The following is an 18,524-nucleotide window of genomic DNA, read 5'->3' as shown; positions in this document are numbered from 1 at the left end:
GGCAGCAGCAGGCACGCAAGGAGACTCCACACGGCTTCTGAGGGTGCTGATTAGATGAGGGTTTATTGGGGGTCCCAGCCCCGGGAGTAACATGGTTTCAGAGGGAGAAGGGGGAAAGGCAAAAGGAAGGGGGAGAGAGGGCGAGCCTAGGGGAGAGATGGGCCATGAGAGAATCTGGTCTTCCTCGCACAGCTTAAGAGGGAAATTCAAAGTGGGCACGAAATAAGATTTGGGCCAATGGGATTGCAGATTCATGGGACTTCAGGGGAGGAACACAGCTTGGAATAAATCATACATTTTTGAGGGGTACATTTTCAAGATAGAGCATACCATTTGAATGAAATGCAACACCACAATAGATTAATATGATAGATGATAGATAGATAGATAGATAGATAGATAGATAGATAGATAGATAGATTGACAAGGAAAATAGAGATATATGGATGCACTTGCCTGTATAACTTTGTATAGAAAAGGATGGGGAAGTGAGAGGTTATTCTTTTCCACATATGGGAAACTGTCTTTTTCCCAGAAAAATCAGCTTCCTTCTTCAGTGACCACCAGGGTATCTGAAGACCCCACCAAGAAGGCCCTGTGATGCCATTGGCCTGTGCATCCAGCAAGTCAAGAAAGTAAGGCCTGCCTCTTAATACTACAGTGGTGTTAAAGAGGTTTATTCTCGGTTTTTGGTACCAAGAGGAACAAACTGAAGCCACTTGCCATAAAATGCCTGCACAAGCACCAGTGCAAATCACAGCCAAAGGAAGGATGAAGCCAAGGTGTCCCACAACCACAGCCCAAGCGGCCAGAGATCCTCCTTCAACCCTGGCTGCATTGAAGCCCCACTGACTGCCAAGAAGAAAAGCACCCTACTGAGAGCAAGCAAACTTAACCCTCTGGCAGGACACAAATTCAGAGGGAAAAAAATTTTAAAATCCCCACACCACCAGACACACTTCCCAGTGAGAAGGGTTGGAACACTCTGCCCCTCAGCACTTCCCCAGCAGGCAGGTTCCCAAAGGTGCTGGGAGCTAAGCTGTGCCCTGCGAGGGAACAGAGCCAGCCTCCCTTCAGTGGGAGAAGGCGCGGCCTCAGCTGTAGCCCCGGGTGCCTGCGGTGGCCCAGGGCACGGTCATGGCTGTCAATGTGTTGGGCTGCAGCACAGGGCAGGCCGGAGCTCAGCAGCCTCAGCAGAGCCCAGGGCCGCGGCCCTTCCCTGCCGGGGCCCGAGCCTGGCCCGGCCCGGCCTGAGCAGCCCGGACTGGCCCAGGGGATGGGCTGCGCCCGCCCGCTGTGCCCACAGGCTGGGCCCAAGCCTTTGCAAGAGGCTTTCTCCCAGCTTGGCAAAACCTCGGCCAAGTGTCCCTGTGCTGTGCTGAGAAGAGTAAAAACCCTCTCAAATTTAACCCTGCTGCCCACCGCATGAGGGATCCCTGCACACCTTAGGAGAGGCCATCAATACTCCTTTGTGCCTCATGAGGGATCCCTGCACCCCTCAGCAGGGACACCAAAATATCCCTTTGAGCCTCTTCAGGTCCAGGCCCAGATGATGCCACGGAAGGAAATGTGCCCTCAGCCCAGGGACGCACAGCATGGGCTCCCCCATCCCCTCGGGGCCCCGCCGCTGGGCACAGCAGCCCCTGCCTGGCTCCTGCCTGCCCACACCGTGGGCATCCACAGCTGCTCCTGGGCATGGAGCTCAGTCAGTGCTGGTGCCGGGTGGGCTTTGTTGGTGCTACCAACCGGACATAGCTGTGAAAACTCTAATTCTTTATTTAAACATAAAATGTGGGACAAGCCCTGCCCTGCCAGGCAAGGGCTGCCCACCTTCAGTCCTGGCTGGGGAACAGGACCAGGGGGCTCAGGGGCAGAGGGCCTCGTTGAGGAGGGGTGGGTTTTGGGATGGCCGCATGGCGGGGATGCAGCCACGGCAGGGCAGATAGGGGCAGAAGGGAAGAGCTGGGATAAACTGCCAGGTTGTCATTGCCTCTGTTTTTAGGTTTGTCTTCTGAAGATACACGCGAGCACCTGTGAATAGAGGTGGTGGCTGAGGCCCCAGCTGCCAGTGGCACACAGGGAGCCTCCTGCACAGCAGGGCCCATAACTGGCAAGGCTCCCCAGCACGGCTGGAGCTGCTGGCACAGCTGGGCCCAGCTGGACAGCTGCCCCTCAAGGCCCCGGCCAGCAGGGCACGGCTCTGGGCAGGGTCCCTGGCCAGGAGCGGGCCCCAGAGCGCCACTGCCTTTCAAGGGCAACCTCGGCCCTGCTCTTTCTCCTCCCCACCTCCCTCTGCCTCTGCCCCGTGCCCCTGGGGCTGCTCTTGGCCAGGCAGCCTCAGTGGGAGCCAGCTCTGGCTGCAGCCCCAGCGGGGCCCCCAGGACAAGGCCCAGCAATTGAGAGGCCAATGGAAGCACTGGGCAGCAGCAGAACCCTCAGCAGAGTTATTTGGACTATCATGGACTGGCCACAACTCCACTGCAGCCTCAATGGGAATGTTCCCTGTCCACGTTAGACTTTCAAAAGAAGCTGTTGGAGGGGGAGAGCACAAAACACTCACTGTTTTCTGTTCCAAGAATACGAGATTCCAATGCAGCACAATATGAAGACAAGCTCCAAATAAAGCACGCCTGCCAGAAACCCTAGCCAGCAGCCTGTTCCCTGACAGAAACCACTTCCGAGGCCATCCTGGGCATTGGGAACAGGTGTTGTGGTGCCAGCTGCATCTGTAGGAGCAATGGGAAGCGTGAGCCCGTGCTGTGCTGCACTGCTGAGCTGGCAGCACGGTGGATATGGGCAGGACGTTCTCTGTTTCCCCCAGAGCTGGGGCCTGCAGGCACCTTGCCGGCCCTTGGCACAGGCTGTGCCAGCCAACAAAGCCCAGCAGGCCGGGAGGAGAGCGCGGGGCAGCGCAGCTGCTTGGGCAGTGGCTGCTGCCAGGGACACGGGCCAAAGCCATCCCTGAGCAGCCACTGCCAGCCCTGGCCCTCCCTGCCCCGTGACAGCTCCCCCAGCCCCAGGGGACAGGCTCAAGCCCTGTCAGGACCCAGCGCAGCCCCTGCCCAGTCAGGAGCCAGGGCTGGCTCTGGCCCTGGGCTGGTGGCAGGGCTCCCGCTCCGGTGCCTTGGGCCTCTGGGCACTCAGGGCCAGTTCCGCAGCAGCTGCAGCGCCAGGGACGTTGCTGCAGCAGTCCCGTTTCCCCGGGGCTCTGAACCAGCTCCAGAGGCCTGGAAGCCGAGGCGCCTCCAGCTTTGGCTGCTGCCGGGCCGGGCAAGGGCAGGCCCTGGGGGAAGAGCTGCTGCCACACAGCCCCGGCCAGGGCTGAGCCCGGCACAGCAATTACCTGCTGTGCCTGTGCCCATGTCTGGCATCGCCTTCCTTCCTGCAGCTGGGGCTGCCAATGAGCCACTGCTTCTCCCTGAGTGTTCCTCCTCCTGAACAGCCTTTTGGTCCATCACTTGAAAAAGGAAAAAAGGGACAACTGGATCAAATGGAAACATTCCCCACTGGGGAAGTGGCATCTTCATCAGGAAATGCTTGTCAAAGTCACAGATAAAGACCAGGAAAAATCCCAGGTAATTTGGGCTAGGCCAGTGCACTCCCATGAGCAAACAGCTACACCGCCTGATTTCTCAGAGACTGGGAAATGGCAGGGGATCTCAGGCCCACAGTACAGTTGGGGCACCCTATCAGCTAATGCCAAATTCCATCCTGCAGAGGCTGGGGAGGAATTGCAGCCAGGCCAGAATGGGAAACAGCCCTGCAGGGTGTGAAAGCAGCAGCGGGGCAGCGAGGCTGCCATGGATCCCTTCCCGCTGTGCCGGGCACGCCGTGTCCAGATGTGCAGCCAAAGCCCCCGGCTGCTGAGTCCCAGGGGAAGCATGAGGGAAATGCACCCACCTTGTCCTCCGGGTGCTTCCTTCTGTGTTTCTCTCAGGAATTCGTCTGCCTCATGAGACATTTTGGCTGCAGTATCTTGGGTCTTCCCTTTTGGAGGACCTTAAGAGAAAGAGTTCCATTTCCCAGGAATGGGTCCCGCAAAAGCAGGGCTCAGCCTGTGGTGTCAGCAGGGACACACTACTCACCCCTGCCATGGGAGCTGGATTGGGGCCAAGCATCCAGCCCTGGAGCTGGAGAAGTCCTCCCTGCAGACACACCTGTAACTCAACAGCCACAGAAGCTTCTGCCATCTCTGCTGATCTGCACGGGCACCACTGAGCCGCAGCAGTGGTGAGGGGATCATGCAGGGCGCGGGCACACACGTGCATGGTTCTGTGCTGGCACCTGCAGCGCTGCCTCCCTGGCCCAGCTTTGGGCTCTGAGCTGGCAGCTCTCCCAGGGGAAAGGCCTTGACCTACCCTCAGCATCTCCCAGAGCCTCAGTCCTGGATGTGGGGCCTTCACCAGCAGGTTCAGCTGCAAAGAAAGGCAGGACAGAAGAGCTCCTGTGGCACTGCAGGAGATCCTCAGGCTGCCCACAAGGCTCAGCCCCGGGGCACAGCCCTGGGCCCGGCCCCTTCCCTCCCTGCTCTTCTCTTTGACTGCACAGAGCACACGGAAGGACACACTGGCACAGCACACGGGAGGAGGACTGAAAGATCAATGCTCCTTCGTCCCACTGACAGCGATCCTGAGGGATCCCTCAGGGATCCAGAAGGGAGAAGGGAAAGATTCTCAGAATCCTTCAGCCTTTACATAATGTTAAGGGAAATGGTTTATAAATGAGCTTTTGTTGCATTGATCCTGATTATTCACTCAGGAAGGGCAGAATGAAAACTTGCCTCCAGCATCCTCCAGGAACTTCAAACCATCCTTCATCAGGACTTCCTGAAAACCCATGTCACGATTCCAGTCTAAAAGGGAGCAGAGATCAGAACCGTATCTGCGGCATGCTGGGATGCCCGAATGCTACATGGAAAAGGGCACTGGAAGGGGGTCGTGTAAGGCTATGGGACCCAGATGGGAATGGACATGGCCAAAGCGGCACAGGGGCCTGGGGAGCTCTGGGCTGGCTCCTGATCACTCTCCACACTCTTTCCCTGCCCTCAGCAACATCCCTGGGAGGGGTGGCTGGAGTAGCCCAGGGCCCTGGGGCTCTCTCCCTCAAACTCACAGAATACCCTCCCTAAAGCCCTGGGGAAAACTGCAGCAGGCAGTGCCACAGCTGTCCCTCCCTCCTACACCCCCTCCTGCCCTCCTTCTGCTGGGACAGCTCCCACATCCCAAGGGCAAACAGCCAGGCCCTCTCAGGACACACTGGAGCCTTGCTCTCCCCCTCTGTCCTTTCCCCATCGTGGGCACCCCGTGCAGTCACTGCCAGGTTTCAGGACATGTCTCCCATGGAGGGACCCCAGCAGGACTGCTCAGGACCCGAGTGCCTTGAGCCTGCTCGGGATAATTCCCCTGGGCTGTGCCGCTCTAGTCCAGGCTGTGCCCGCACTGCCAAGCAGCAGAGAGGGCAGCTCAAGCCTCAGCAGGGCTCAGGCCCAGAGGCACAGCAATTACCTCCTGTGCCTGTGCCTGGCATGGCCTCCCTTCCTGTAGCAGAGGCTGGCACGGAACCACTGCTTCCTCCGGGAAATGCTTCTTTCTCCGCAGGCTCTCCTTTCATTTCTGGAGAATGGAAAAGAGACAGCTGGATCAGATGAAAACATTCCTGACTGGGAATGGGGAAGGGGACAATTTCAGGAGGCATCACTTGTGAAAGGAATGCATAAGGATCAGAAAACACCCAGGATTTTGGGACAACCCAAGGCTGCTTCCTTCCCCAAACAGCCCCAACATCTGATCTGCCTGGACACCAGGAAATTGCAGGGGATCTGAGGGTGGGCATGGCCTGTGGTGCAATTGGGGCTGTCTGCCAGCTGATGCCAAATGCCTTCCTGCAGAGGCTGGGCAGAAGCTGCAGCCAGGCCAGGCTGGGAAACAGCCCTGCAGGGCATGAAAGCAGCAGCAGGGCAGCGAGGCTGCCATGGATCCCTTCCTGCTGTGCCGGGCACGACGTGTCCAGATGTGCAGCCAACGCCCCCGGCTGCTGAGTCCCAGGAGCAGCATGAGGGAAATGCACCCACCTTGTCTTCTCTGCAGACGTTCCTTCAGCATTTGCCACATGATTTCTAATGGGTCCTGGAATTTCCTGCCTGCCATGTCTTTGGTCTTTCCTGTCAGAGGACCTTAAGAGAAAGTAGTTCCATTTCCCAGGAATGGACCCCACAAAAGCAGGGCTCAGCCTGAGGGGTCAGCAGGGACACACTACTCACCCCTGCCATGGGAGCTGGCCTTTTGTGCAGCATCCAAGGTAGGAGTTGGTGAGGTCGTCCCTGCAGACACGCCTGTAACACAACAGCCACAGAAGCTTCTGTCACCTGGTTCTTACCAGTCAGTCAAACATTACGCCTTGGTGGGACAGTGAGAACATACCTGCAGAACGCTCAGAGTGCTTCACAACTTCAGAGCGCCAGGCTAATGGAGAATCCTTCCCAGCATCCCAGTCTGGAAGCAAACCAAGATGACAACTGTTTCCATTGTGTGCCAGGGCTGGCTCTGGCCCTGGGCTGGCAGCAGGGCTCCTGCTCGGGGCTGCTCCTGTGCCTTGGGCCTCTGGGCACTCAGGGCCAGCTCCACAGCAGCTGCAGCGCCAGGGATGTTGCTGCACCAGTCCCGTTTCCCCGGGGCTCTGAACCAGCTCCAGAGGCCTGGAAGCCGCGGCGCCTCCAGCTTTGGCTGCTGCCGGGCAGGGCAAGGGCAGGCCCTGGGGGAAGAGCTGCTGCCACACAGCCCCGGCCAGGGCTGAGCCCGGCACAGCAATTACCTGCTGTGCCTGTGCCCGTGTCTGGCTTTGCCTTCCTTCCTGCAGCAGGGGCTGGCACCGAAGATGGAGTGCTTCCTTCAAGAAATACCACCTTCCACTGAAGCACTATGTCCATCTCTTGACAAAGGAAGGGAGACAGCTGCATCAGATGGGGCTGTTTCCCACTTGGGTGGTGGCATCAGAGGTAATATTTGTCAAATTTATGGAGCAGGAAAATGGCCAGGTTACAGTGGCATGATGAGAGCACTTCCACCTCCAAACAGCCACCCTTTTCCTAATCTGCAGGGCTGGATATAGCGGGGGATCTCAGGGTGTCTTACAGTTTGGGCATGGCCTGTCAGCTGATGCCAAATAACTTCCGGCAATGACTGGGCAGAAGCTGCAGCCAGGCCAGGCTGGCAAACAGCCCTGCAGGGCGTGAAAGCAGCAGCGGGGCAGCGAGGCTGCCATGGATCCCTTCCCACTGTGCCAGGCACGGCGTGTCCAGATGTGCAGCCAAAGACCCCGGCTGCTGACTCCCAGGGGAAGCATGAGGGAAATGCACCCACCTTCTCTTGTCTGCAGGGGTTCCTTCAGCTCTTGCCTCATCTGTTTGGATGGTTCCAGGGATATCTTATCTGTTGTATCTTGGATTTTCCCTGTTGGAGTACCTTAGAGAACAATATTTCCATTTCCCAGGAATGGATCCCAGAAAAGCAGGGCTCAGCCTGTGGGGTCAGCAGGGACACACTACTCACCCCTGAGATGGGAGCTGGGCTTGAGTGCAGCATCCAAGGTAGCAGCTGGAGAAGCTGGAGAAGTCTTCCCTGTAGACACATCTGTAACACAACAGCCACAGAAGCTTCTGTCACCTGGTGCCTGCCCGCTTGTCTACAATTCTTCCTTGGTGGCACACTGAGAACATACCTGCAGGAGGCTCCAAGGGCTTCAAAACTTTATTCATCCAAGCTGATGGAGAAGCCTTCCCAGCACCCTCATCTACAATGCAGCACCGATGAGAACATTTTCCAGTGTGTGCTGGGATCTCTTTCTGCCACAGGGAACTGGGCACTGCCAGGGAGTCGGGTAAGGCCATGGGAGCCAGATGTGAATAGACATGGCCAAAGCTGCCCAGGGGCCTGGGGAGCTCTGGGCTGGCTCCTGGTCACTCTCCACACTCTTTCCCTGCCCTCAGCAACATCCCTGGGAGGGGTGGCTGCAGCAGTGCAGGGACCTGGGACTCTCCCCCTCACACACAGAAGAAATCCTCCCTAAAGCATGGGGGAAAACTGCAGCAGGCAGTGCCACAGCTATCCATCCTGCCCTCCCTCTGTCCCTCCTGCCCTCCTTCTGTGGGGAAACCCCCCAGATCCCAAGGGCAAACAGCCAGGCCCTCTCAGGACACACTGGAGCCTGGCTCTCCCCCTCTGTCCTTTCCCCATCGTGGGCACCCCGTGCAGTCGCTGTCAGGTTTCAGGACATGTCTCCCATGGAGGGACCCCAGCAGGACTGCTCAGTGCCCTGAGCCTGCTCGGGATAATTCCCCTGGGCTGTGCTGCTCTAGTCCAGGCTGTGCCCGCACTGCCAAACAGCAGAGAGGGCAGCTCAAGCCTCAGCAGGGCTCAGGCCCAGAGGCACAGCAATTACCTCCTGTGCCTGTGCCTGGCATGGCCTCCCTTCCTGGAGCTGAGGCTGGCATGCAACCACTGCTTCCTCCGGGAAATGCTTCTTTCTCCGCAGGCTCTCCTTTCATTTCTGGAGAATGGAAAAGAGACAGCTGGATCAGATGAAAACATTCCTGACTGGGAATGGGGAAGGGGACAATTTCAGGAGGCATCACTTGTGAAAGGAATGCATAAGGATCAGAAAACACCCAGGATTTTGGGACAACCCAAGGCTGCTTCCTTCCCCAAACAGCCCCAACATCTGATCTGCCTGGACACCAGGAAATTGCAGGGCATCTGAGGGTGGGCATGGCCTGTGGTGCAACTGGGGCTGTCTGCCAGCTGATGCCTGACGCCGGCAACTATTTACAGACACGAACGGAACGGGACCACACCTGAACAGCGTCGTGAGCTGTTTATTTAAAAAGCATCAGTCTCATTACATGGCTATGGCAATGGATCGATGCGAGCAGCTCGCTATCCAGACAGAAGGCCAAGGAAACTTAGTGTTACAACATATTATAAGATAGTTTCAGACCTAGTTTCAGCCAATTACGTAGAGCAAAAGCATATTGACAGTCGTTCTATCCAACCACATGAAGCACACGTAGCTTTGGTTAAAACAATAGCAACTTTTTCTCTCATACAATGGTTCGTTTACAAAAGACAAAGCACAGAGCCCTATTCATATTTTACCTTCTAAATATTTACTAAAATATACTTTTTTGCAACTTTGAAAGCCAAACTACATAGCTTTATTGTTCTATTTCTCATGTCTTCGCTACTGCTGATATATCTTTTCTGCTGCTTAAGCATTTCACTATCCTTACTGTCTCTGCGGCCTTTCTTTTTCCCACCTTTTCTAAAATCCTCTAATCCCATGGATTCCCACAATTCCCCCTCTCTGTTGACTCAAAAAGAAATCTTCAAAACCATGTCGTCCACTACTTGCGTTTCATAGCCTTACTATAACACTTTTGCTTACTATCTGCTTGAGGCCTATTCTTGCAGACTCTAATAATCGCTATGTTACAGCACAGCAATTTAATGCTGTGAAGGCCCAGTCAGTGAAAAGATATGAATCATGTCTGACAATAGTTATAAGTCATTGTTCAAAAAATTCTTGTCGATTCCAGGGTCTTAACTCAAAACCCTCCTCCATTTCTATACCTTCATCCGTCATTTCTGTGAGATTTCTAACACTTTCTGTGCTTCTACTTCTTATTTCTCTCTCTTGTATGACAAAAACTTCTTTGACTGTTTTGTTCATCATCCGTCGCACACACTGAAGTATGCAGGGGATTACTATCAACATCATTACCAAAACACCCAATATACAGAGACCTATCTTGCAAAGTTGCCTTAGCCAAGGTGCAAAGCTCCATTCTTGGAACAGATCATCCAACCAGGATTCACTATCCTCTTTAATTTGGGCTGTCAAATCTTTCAGTTTTTGTATGCTCTTGTGAATGGATTCCGAATGATCGGACAGGTTCATACAACACAGTCCTTCAAATTCCTCACAACCATGCCCTTGTGCCAGTAAAAGAAAGTCAATTGCTGCTCTGTTTTGAAGGGTAGCATGTCTAACACTATCAACATCGGTCAACATATCACTAATGGCAGAGGATGTGGCATTCGTTTGCTTGCTCAGCCAACACCCAACTCGATCTAATTGTTTCAAAGCTACTGCTGAAGTCAATTGGGGTAAAAATATACTTGCTGAAACCCTTCTTGCAGCTTTCCAAGGCATGAAATCACTCTGACAGTTCTCATCGTAATGATGAGCAGATCTTGTTTTCCTTTGTTTCCTTTTCATGACCGCTTTAGCTGAGGGTGCGATTACAGTGAGCATCCCAATGCTACAAGGGCCACCTTCAAGGTGTGCCGGAATGCCTTGCCAAGCCCTGTCTCCACAGATGAACCAATATCCCTTAGGCAATTGCCGGGGATATAGGTCAGCCTCAGGAAGCACATCCCAACTGTTTGAAGAATTGCACCAAAAACTCAAATTTCTATATGCAAAGTAATGAGGAGTAACATTGAAATTTGGAGGATCACCTTTTTGCCAAGCATTTGCTATGAAGGTAAAGCAAAAATCCATTGTCAAAGAACCAAGGATTTCTAATTCTTGGGGTTCAGAAGCTGCCCTAGGAAGTTTTTTGGCCCAAATGTTCCAATTCACTGTGGGATTGTTCCCATTGTCAATTTCACCTGGCTTACCATTGGATTGTTTTTTGACTAAAGGCAACTCTTTTACTGGCACACCAACTAGACAGGTTGAGAAAGGTTTTTCTGGTTCCGAATTAGACAAACATATGGTATCTGAGCCGGCTGCCTTGGCTAAGTTCACCCAAACATTAGTTTTCGGTTGTTCCACAGGCAAATCTGCACGGCAAAAGGAAATTAAAACCCACCAATACCAACATACAACTTGCATTTGCTTCATCTTATCCATGAACTAAGTTTTGGCAGAATCCTTACATATATATCAATTTTTAAAATTTTGCTTTCAACAAAAACAAAAACCTAAACTTTTGCCAAAAATCAGCTCTACAAAACAAACATTTGACATACAATTGACACACTTATAAATAACATTAACACAAAGTCAGAATTTGCAGGTTCCACCGATGAACAAGGAACGTCAGGCGTGACCCGGGATCCCTCTGCTCGGCTCACGTCTGCGTACTTGCTTCCTCGGTTCTGGACTCGTCAACACGTTCTGGGGTGCGATATGGTTTGACGTTCTTGGCTGGGACCCACCTAATTCCAGCACCTGTAGAGACAGAAGCATACCATTTGCCCCAGGTTATTAATCGGAAAGGACCTTCAATTTGTCCAGATTCAGGGTTTCTAATTAAAACAGGTGGATTTTCTTTCAGTTTTGCCTGAGTGTTATTTGAAAAATGCCTAAAAATTGGTGGATCGGGTTCTGCAAATGAACTGTTTAGGAAATTAAAAACATACAAAGCTTTGTTCAGTCTCATCTGAGGTGTGACCTCTGCTCCCCCTCTCTGTTGATCTAAAATGCGTTTTAGTGTTTGATGTGCCCTTTCAATAATTGCTTGGCTTGTGGGAGAGTGAGGAACACCAAAGATGTGACGAACACCCCATTCTTTTAGAAATGTGGCCAATTTTTGAGATATGTATGCGGGACCATTGTCAGTTTTTACTTCTTGGGGTACACCCAATGAAGCAAAAGCTTGCAGAAAATGATGACAGGCGTGATTGCCTGTTTCACCTGTGTGAAGAGAAGCAAACATTGCACCAGAGAATGTGTCTACCAAAACATGAATGTTTTTAAATTTGCCAAAGGAAGGGTATTTAGTGATATCTGTTTGCCATAACTGCAGGCTTTGCAAACCTCGTGGATTGACTGCTCCTGTGGAAACAGGAGGTTGCACAAGCTGACAGTCAGGGCAAGTATTGATGATAGCTTTAGCTTGACTTTTAGTAATTTGAAACATTCGCACAAGTGCTTGTGCGTTTTGGTGAAAAAAGGCATGACTCAGTTTTGCTTGTTCAAAAATGTTTGGCAAAGTGTTTGAAATGACCATCGTCAGTTTGTCCGCTCTCGCGTTTCCTTCCACTAAAAATCCAGGAAGCGAAGAATGAGCCCTGATGTGAGAAACAAAATATGGATTAGTTCTATATTGCAAAGTTGTATAAAGACATGAAAGCCAACGATATAAAGTATCATTACTAACATCTTTTAAAATTGACCCTTCTAATCTCCTAACTACATTAGCAACATAAGCAGAATCTGTTATCAAGTTAAGAGGTTGAGGAAAGAGCTGGAAAGCTCGAACCACAGCAGCAAGCTCAACAATCTGAGGTGACCCTTCTACTATTTGAATGTCTGACTCCCAGGCATTAGTTTTTTGGTTCAACCAAGTTACGACCGATTTGTGACTTTTGCCAGAGCCATCAGTGAAGAGAGTGACTGCATTCAAAGGTTCTTCACTTAATTTAGGTTTTTCTCTAAAACTCAATTTTGCCTGCAATAGTTTGTGAGATGGGTAGTGAACAGAACAAGCACCTGGGAAGCCCAAGAAAGCATACTGTAAATCATCAGAATTTTGCATTGCCCAATTAAGATAGTCTTTTTTCAATGGCAAATAGATAACTGCAAATTCTTGGCCTGCTAAAGTTAACAATCTGGTTCTGGCCTTAATTACAATTTGTGCAATCATTTCTAAGACTGTGAAAATTGTCTTTGGAGACCTGTAGGGAAGAAAAATCCATTCTATTATCAACAAAGGATCAGGCTCAGAAGGGTCCCACTGAAAAATGAGACCACAAAGTTGCATTTTTTCTCCTAAAACTGCAAAAAAGAAAGGTTTTTCAGGAATGCAGCGATGAGCTTGTCTTCTTTGGAGAGCTTCTGTGATCTTGTCGAGTGCAGCACGAGCTTCAGGGGTTAAGGTTCTTGGGGAAGTGATGTCGCAGCTTCCTCTTAGCAGATCGAGAAGTGGACTCAGTTCATCGTTGGTGATTCCCAAAACAGGTCTGACCCAGTTGATTTCTCCCAAGAGTTGTTGCAAGTCTTGCAGGTTGTTGACATTGGTCCGGATCTGTATCTTCTGCGGTGTTATTGTCGTTTCAGTCATCTTCCATCCCAGATACTTCCAAGGTGGAACCTCCTGGATTTTTGTTGTAGAAATTTCAAGTCCAGCCTTTTGAATTTCAGCAACAACACAAGCACGGGTTTGCTCCATCTCTTCCTGCGTTGAAGCTGTGATGAGCAAATCATCCATGTAGTGTAGAATCATGGATTTTGGAAATTTCTGTCGAGCAGGAGACAAAGCTTGGGCGATGAAATATTGACAAATTATAGGCGAGTTCTTCATCCCTTGTGGCAGTGATTTCCAGTGATATCTCTGCACGGGTTCCGTTCGATTGATGACAGGAACTGAAAAAGCAAATCTTGGAGCATCATCAGGATGAAGTGGAATGTGGAAAAAACAGTCCTTTAAATCAATGACGACGAGAGGCCAGTGTCTTGGGATCATTGATAAAGAAGGCAGTCCAGGTTGAAGAGGTCCCATGTCTTCGATCACCTCATTGATCTTCCTCAGGTCATGAAGCAATCTCCAGGAGTCTGATGTTTTCTTGTGGATGACGAAGACTGGTGAATTCCAGGGACTGTTTGTTGGGACGATGTGACCCTGCTGTAATTGTTCCTTTACCAATTTATTAAGGATATTTAATTTTTTCTCTGTCAAAGGCCATTGATCAATCCATATAGGATGATCAGTTTTCCAGGTAATCTTTAAAGTGGCAGGTTTCAACGTGGTTGTCATTACACTTCTAGTTTCGCTCCCCACTGGGAAAGAACGTCTCTTCCCCAGACGGTGAGAGGCTTCTGAACAACAAAAGGACGCACCGCAGCAGTCTTTCCTTCAGGACCTGTAATGTTAATCATGGATGCACTTTGCAGACACACAGTAGCACCTCCAATCCCAGTGAGAGAACCTGAAGGAGCTACTAAATTCCAGTCATTAGGCCAAAACATGTGAGAAATTACAGTGACATCTGCACCAGTATCTGGCATGCCTGTAACATAAATTGTTTTACCACAGTGAGTCAGGCTACAAGTTAATTGAGGTCGGTCACGGTCCAAACATTGCACCCAAAAGACCTCTGGACCTGAGGTACAAGAAGGTACACACATGATTGAATTCTTTGGAAAATTGTTTTGCTTGTGGGTATTCACAGGAAACAGAAATGCAATAGCAATAGGTGTTTTTGGAGGAATTACCATAGGAACTTCAAGTGCAAGAGCTAAAATCTTTAGCTCTTCATTAGAATTTACTGAAACAACAGTAGGAAGAATTGAGAGTCCAAGAAATTTGTTATTGACTTTGCCTAAAATTAAAAATTCTTGCCCTTGCTGAAAAGGATTGACAATTCCAGTAGGAATGTTCACCCAGCATAAATTGTTTAATAGAGGAATTAATTTTGAGGAGGCCAATTCGATCCTTGTGCTTGAGGATATTGAGCTGGGATCGTTTGTGGATTGGTTGATTGAGGCACAAATGACTGAGGTACCATTACCATTTGAGTGGGTACCTGGTTGCCAGGGGGTACCACTACTTGTGTCTGAGCGCGGTGGTAATGCGCGCTGTTTTTGAAGTTTAACGACAGAGGCTTGCCATCGATATCAAAAAGAGAGTGACAATGCTTAGCAAGATGCCTCCCTTTTCGGCATCGAGGGCAGACAGAAAGTTGTTTTGGTGGAAATATTTTTGCAGGACAATCCTTTTTAACATGATTTGGTTTACCACAAGCAAAGCAACAAGACCTTTTATCAGATTCCAACTGTGCAGTGTTAACAGAATTTTCCCCAAGCTTTTTTTCTAAAAACTCTTCAAATTTATCCATTCGTTTTGCCAAATTATCTTCTAATGTTTTTTCTAACGTATTGACCTGTAAATTTGCAAGGTGTTGTGATCCACCTATTCTGCTGCATGCTGTTAACATCTGCACAACAGTTGGAGGCTGATCAGGCAAAGCTAAAATAATTTTTCTACATTCATCATTAGCATTTACAAAAGCAAGGTTTTGAACAATATAAGAACGAGCTTTTTCATCTGGACATTGCCTTTCAACTGCTTGGGTTAGTCTATCCAAAAAAGAACCATAGGATTCTGTTTCACCTTGTTTAATCAAGGTATAAGAATTTACATGTGTGCCAGCTGGCTCTACTGAAAATAAGGCTTCCCTAGCAGCATCTTTAATATCAGCTAATACAGACCGAGGCAAATCTACTGCTTGATTTTCTGCTCTGTGGTAAGGTGGATCGCCTGCTAAATGAACAACATCTAAATCTGCATGATCAGTATTTGCATATTTTTCAACCAACTTATTAAGAAGTTTTTTCCATTGTAATTCCCATAGAAGGTATTGTGAATTGGTTAAAATCAGTGAAGCTATATTTCGACAATCAGCAGGGACTAAATCGTGAGAATTAAAAGTACTTTTCAACACACTATTAAAATAAGGAGAAGAGAACCCACTTTCTTTCAAAGCCTGACGTAATTCCTTTATATCATGGTGAGAGAGACTTTCATATCTAGGGTTAACATCATTACGACCATATCTTACAGGTAATGCAAGGAGTTGTTTCTTTGAATCTAAATCTTTTTCTAATTGTTGATTAATATTAGACCAGTCCGGCAGCTTTAAAGGAGGATCAGGGTTAGAATTGACAGTTTCACTGACAGTGGTTGTTCCGGGAACCCTGCCAGTGTCCGAATTCTTGGCAGGGACGTTGCTGTAGCAACGAACTTTCCCAGGAGTTCTGCCAGGATGGGCGGGAGAACTCGCCTCCAAATTCCTAGCAGAGACACCTGAACAACACGCCTCTCCTGGAGCCCTGCCCAGAGGGACAGAGGCGGGCTCAACCATGGACCACGCCCCCTCCGGAGCCCTCCCAAGAGGGGCCGGGGAGGAATTGTATTCTCTGGATTGTGGAAAAAATCCAAAATTTGTCTCAGCTTGGCTACTTGTCCTTGAATTTTTATCTCTGATAATTTCTAAAACCTTACTGCATGTTTCACACTGTCTCCCTGCCAGCGAGGACTCAGCTGGAGGGTTACCAACATTAGACTGCAGGTTTGAAATGCTATTTTTTCCTTCACCAACAAATGAGACAGATTTCAAATCCCTCAAAATCTCGGTGCCTCAACAGGGACCTTTCGAAAATCTCCTGCTTTCTTTTCAAACCCCTGGCTGTCGACTGCTACCTCTATCTTTTCCCCTGCCCTGTTCTCTGAAGGCAGAGTCACAGCTATAGCTATTTCATCCTCTGTACCAAGAGCTTGGTGAGCCACAGAAAAACCTGGCAGAGGCTTAACAGAACAATTCACTAGAAAAGGATTTTTCGAATGACAACACACACAACCCGCCTGAATCAAACCCAAAGGGGTGTCTGCATGAGAAGAGGAAACAGTGGCAGGAGTGACCCCCACAGTTCCCCGACCAGGCAAAACAGATCCCAAGCCCATCTCGGCTAACCCTGCTTGTACAGTTTCAGAACATGCAATTCCTTTATCACGAAACCTCGGCAGATTTTCATCTACCACCTTCATGCGGCTCGCACCCACCCCCGAAGAGAACTCGCGCACATTCTCATTCCCGGAATGCAACAAAATTTCCGAACAACTTTCCCGACACGGCAAAAGTTCATTTTTTCCCAGAGGGAGGGGCGAAGAACTGCTCTCAGCTGCAGAAACGCTGACAAGCCTGGAAGAAACAGGGGACGCGACCCGAGATGGAAGCTGTTCCGGTTCACCGTCTCCGGAAGACATGACACTGGACGCTTTGGAAGGAAAGGAACTTGGAGTGGAACCCGAAACTTCCACAGAAAAGGACAGTGACTCGGTATTACGTGGATTTAAAGCATCTGAACAAGATATTTTGTTCTGTTGTTTGGAAATGTCTGCATTACAATCAGTTTGTTTAAAACACTCTAACAAAGCCCTGGAAACAGGCATGAATTTGTATATAGTTTCGTCCTTTTTGAGAGAGAACAGATTATAGATTTTCCAGTTTATTTGATCCCAAAAAACAAAGGTAAAAGCAGACTGCAAGTCTATATTTTGAGTGTTCGCTTTTACCCAGACTAATAAGTCTTTCAGTTCATTTTTTGTGATATCTGAACGTCCTTTATCTTGTAACATTTTCTCAAGCCGGTAAAAAACGTCCCATTCTGTTTTAGATAAATGATTTTTCATTTTCGTCACCCAGGAAGCCCCTAGAAAAAGATTACTTACAAAGACATCAGATGTAGAAGGCGAAGGGATGAAGTATTCCTCCTGGGTCTCCGGCGCCTGAGTTTATCCAAGATTTTCTTTTTTATTCTAGTCTAAAGTCCTCCTCACAGAGGGGCACCATTTGACGCCGGCAACTATTTACAGACACGAACGGAACGGGACCACACCTGAACAGCGTCGTGAGCTGTTTATTTAAAAAGCATCAGTCTCATTACATGGCTATGGCAATGGATCGATGCGAGCAGCTCGCTATCCAGACAGAAGGCCAAGGAAACTTAGTGTTACAACATATTATAAGATAGTTTCAGACCTAGTTTCAGCCAATTACGTAGAGCAAAAGCATATTGACAGTCGTTCTATCCAACCACATGAAGCACACGTAGCTTTGGTTAAAACAATAGCAACTTTTTCTCTCATACAATGGTTCGTTTACAAAAGACAAAGCACAGAGCCCTATTCATATTTAACCTTCTAAATATTTACTAAAATATACTTTTTTGCAACTTTGAAAGCCAAACTACATAGCTTTATTGTTCTATTTCTCATGTCTTCGCTACTGCTGATATATTTTTTCTGCTGCTTAAGCATTTCACTATCCTTACTGTCTCTGCGGCCTTTCTTTTTCCCACCTTTTCTAAAATCCTCTAATCCCATGGATTCCCACAATGCCAAATGCCTTCCTGCAGAGGCTGGGCAGAAGCTGCAGCCAGGCCAGGCTGGGAAACAGCCCTGCAGGGCGTGAAAGCAGCAGCGGGGCAGCGAGGCTGCCATGGATCCCTTCCTGCTGTGCCGGGCACGACGTGTCCAGATGTGCAGCCAAAGCCCCCGGCTGCTGGGTCGCAGGAGCAGCATGAGGGAAATGCACCCACCTTGTCTTCTCTGCAGACATTCCTTCAGCATTTGCCACATGATTTCTAATGGGTCCTGGAATTTCCTGCCTGCCATGTCTTTGGTCTCTCCTGTCAGAGGACCTTAAGAGAAAGTAGTTCCATTTCCCAGGAATGGACCCCACAAAAGCAGGGCTCAGCCTGAGGGGTCAGCAGGGACACACTACTCACCCCTGCCATGGGAGCTGGCCTTTTGTGCAGCATCCAAGGTAGGAGTTGGTGAGGTCGTCCCTGCAGACACGCCTGTAACACAACAGCCACAGAAGCTTCTGTCACCTGGTTCTTACCAGTCAGTCAAACATTACGCCTTGGTGGGACAGTGAGAACATACCTGCAGAATGCTCAGAGGGCTTCACAACTTCAGAGCGCCAGGCTAATGGAGAATCCTTCCCAGCATCCCAGTC

The 18,524-nt window shown here is 49.8% G+C and overlaps 1 long non-coding RNA gene across 1 annotated transcript; it reads right to left on the bottom strand.

The window, feature by feature from the left end:
- Positions 1-8,849: 8,849 nt before the first annotated feature.
- LOC135307687 (uncharacterized) lies at positions 8,850-17,789 on the bottom strand. Its single transcript, XR_010368374.1, has 2 exons — positions 17,234-17,789; positions 8,850-11,232 (listed from the first exon to the last, which is right to left on the bottom strand). It is a non-coding gene; the product is annotated as an uncharacterized LOC135307687 (long non-coding RNA).
- Between the last annotated feature and the right edge of the window lie 735 nt (positions 17,790-18,524).

This window comes from Passer domesticus, chromosome 9, assembly GCF_036417665.1.
Source record: "Passer domesticus isolate bPasDom1 chromosome 9, bPasDom1.hap1, whole genome shotgun sequence".
NCBI lineage: Eukaryota > Metazoa > Chordata > Aves > Passeriformes > Passeridae > Passer > Passer domesticus.
The sequence above is the reverse complement of the archived record's forward strand: the minus strand, read 5'-3'. Positions and strand labels throughout refer to the sequence as shown.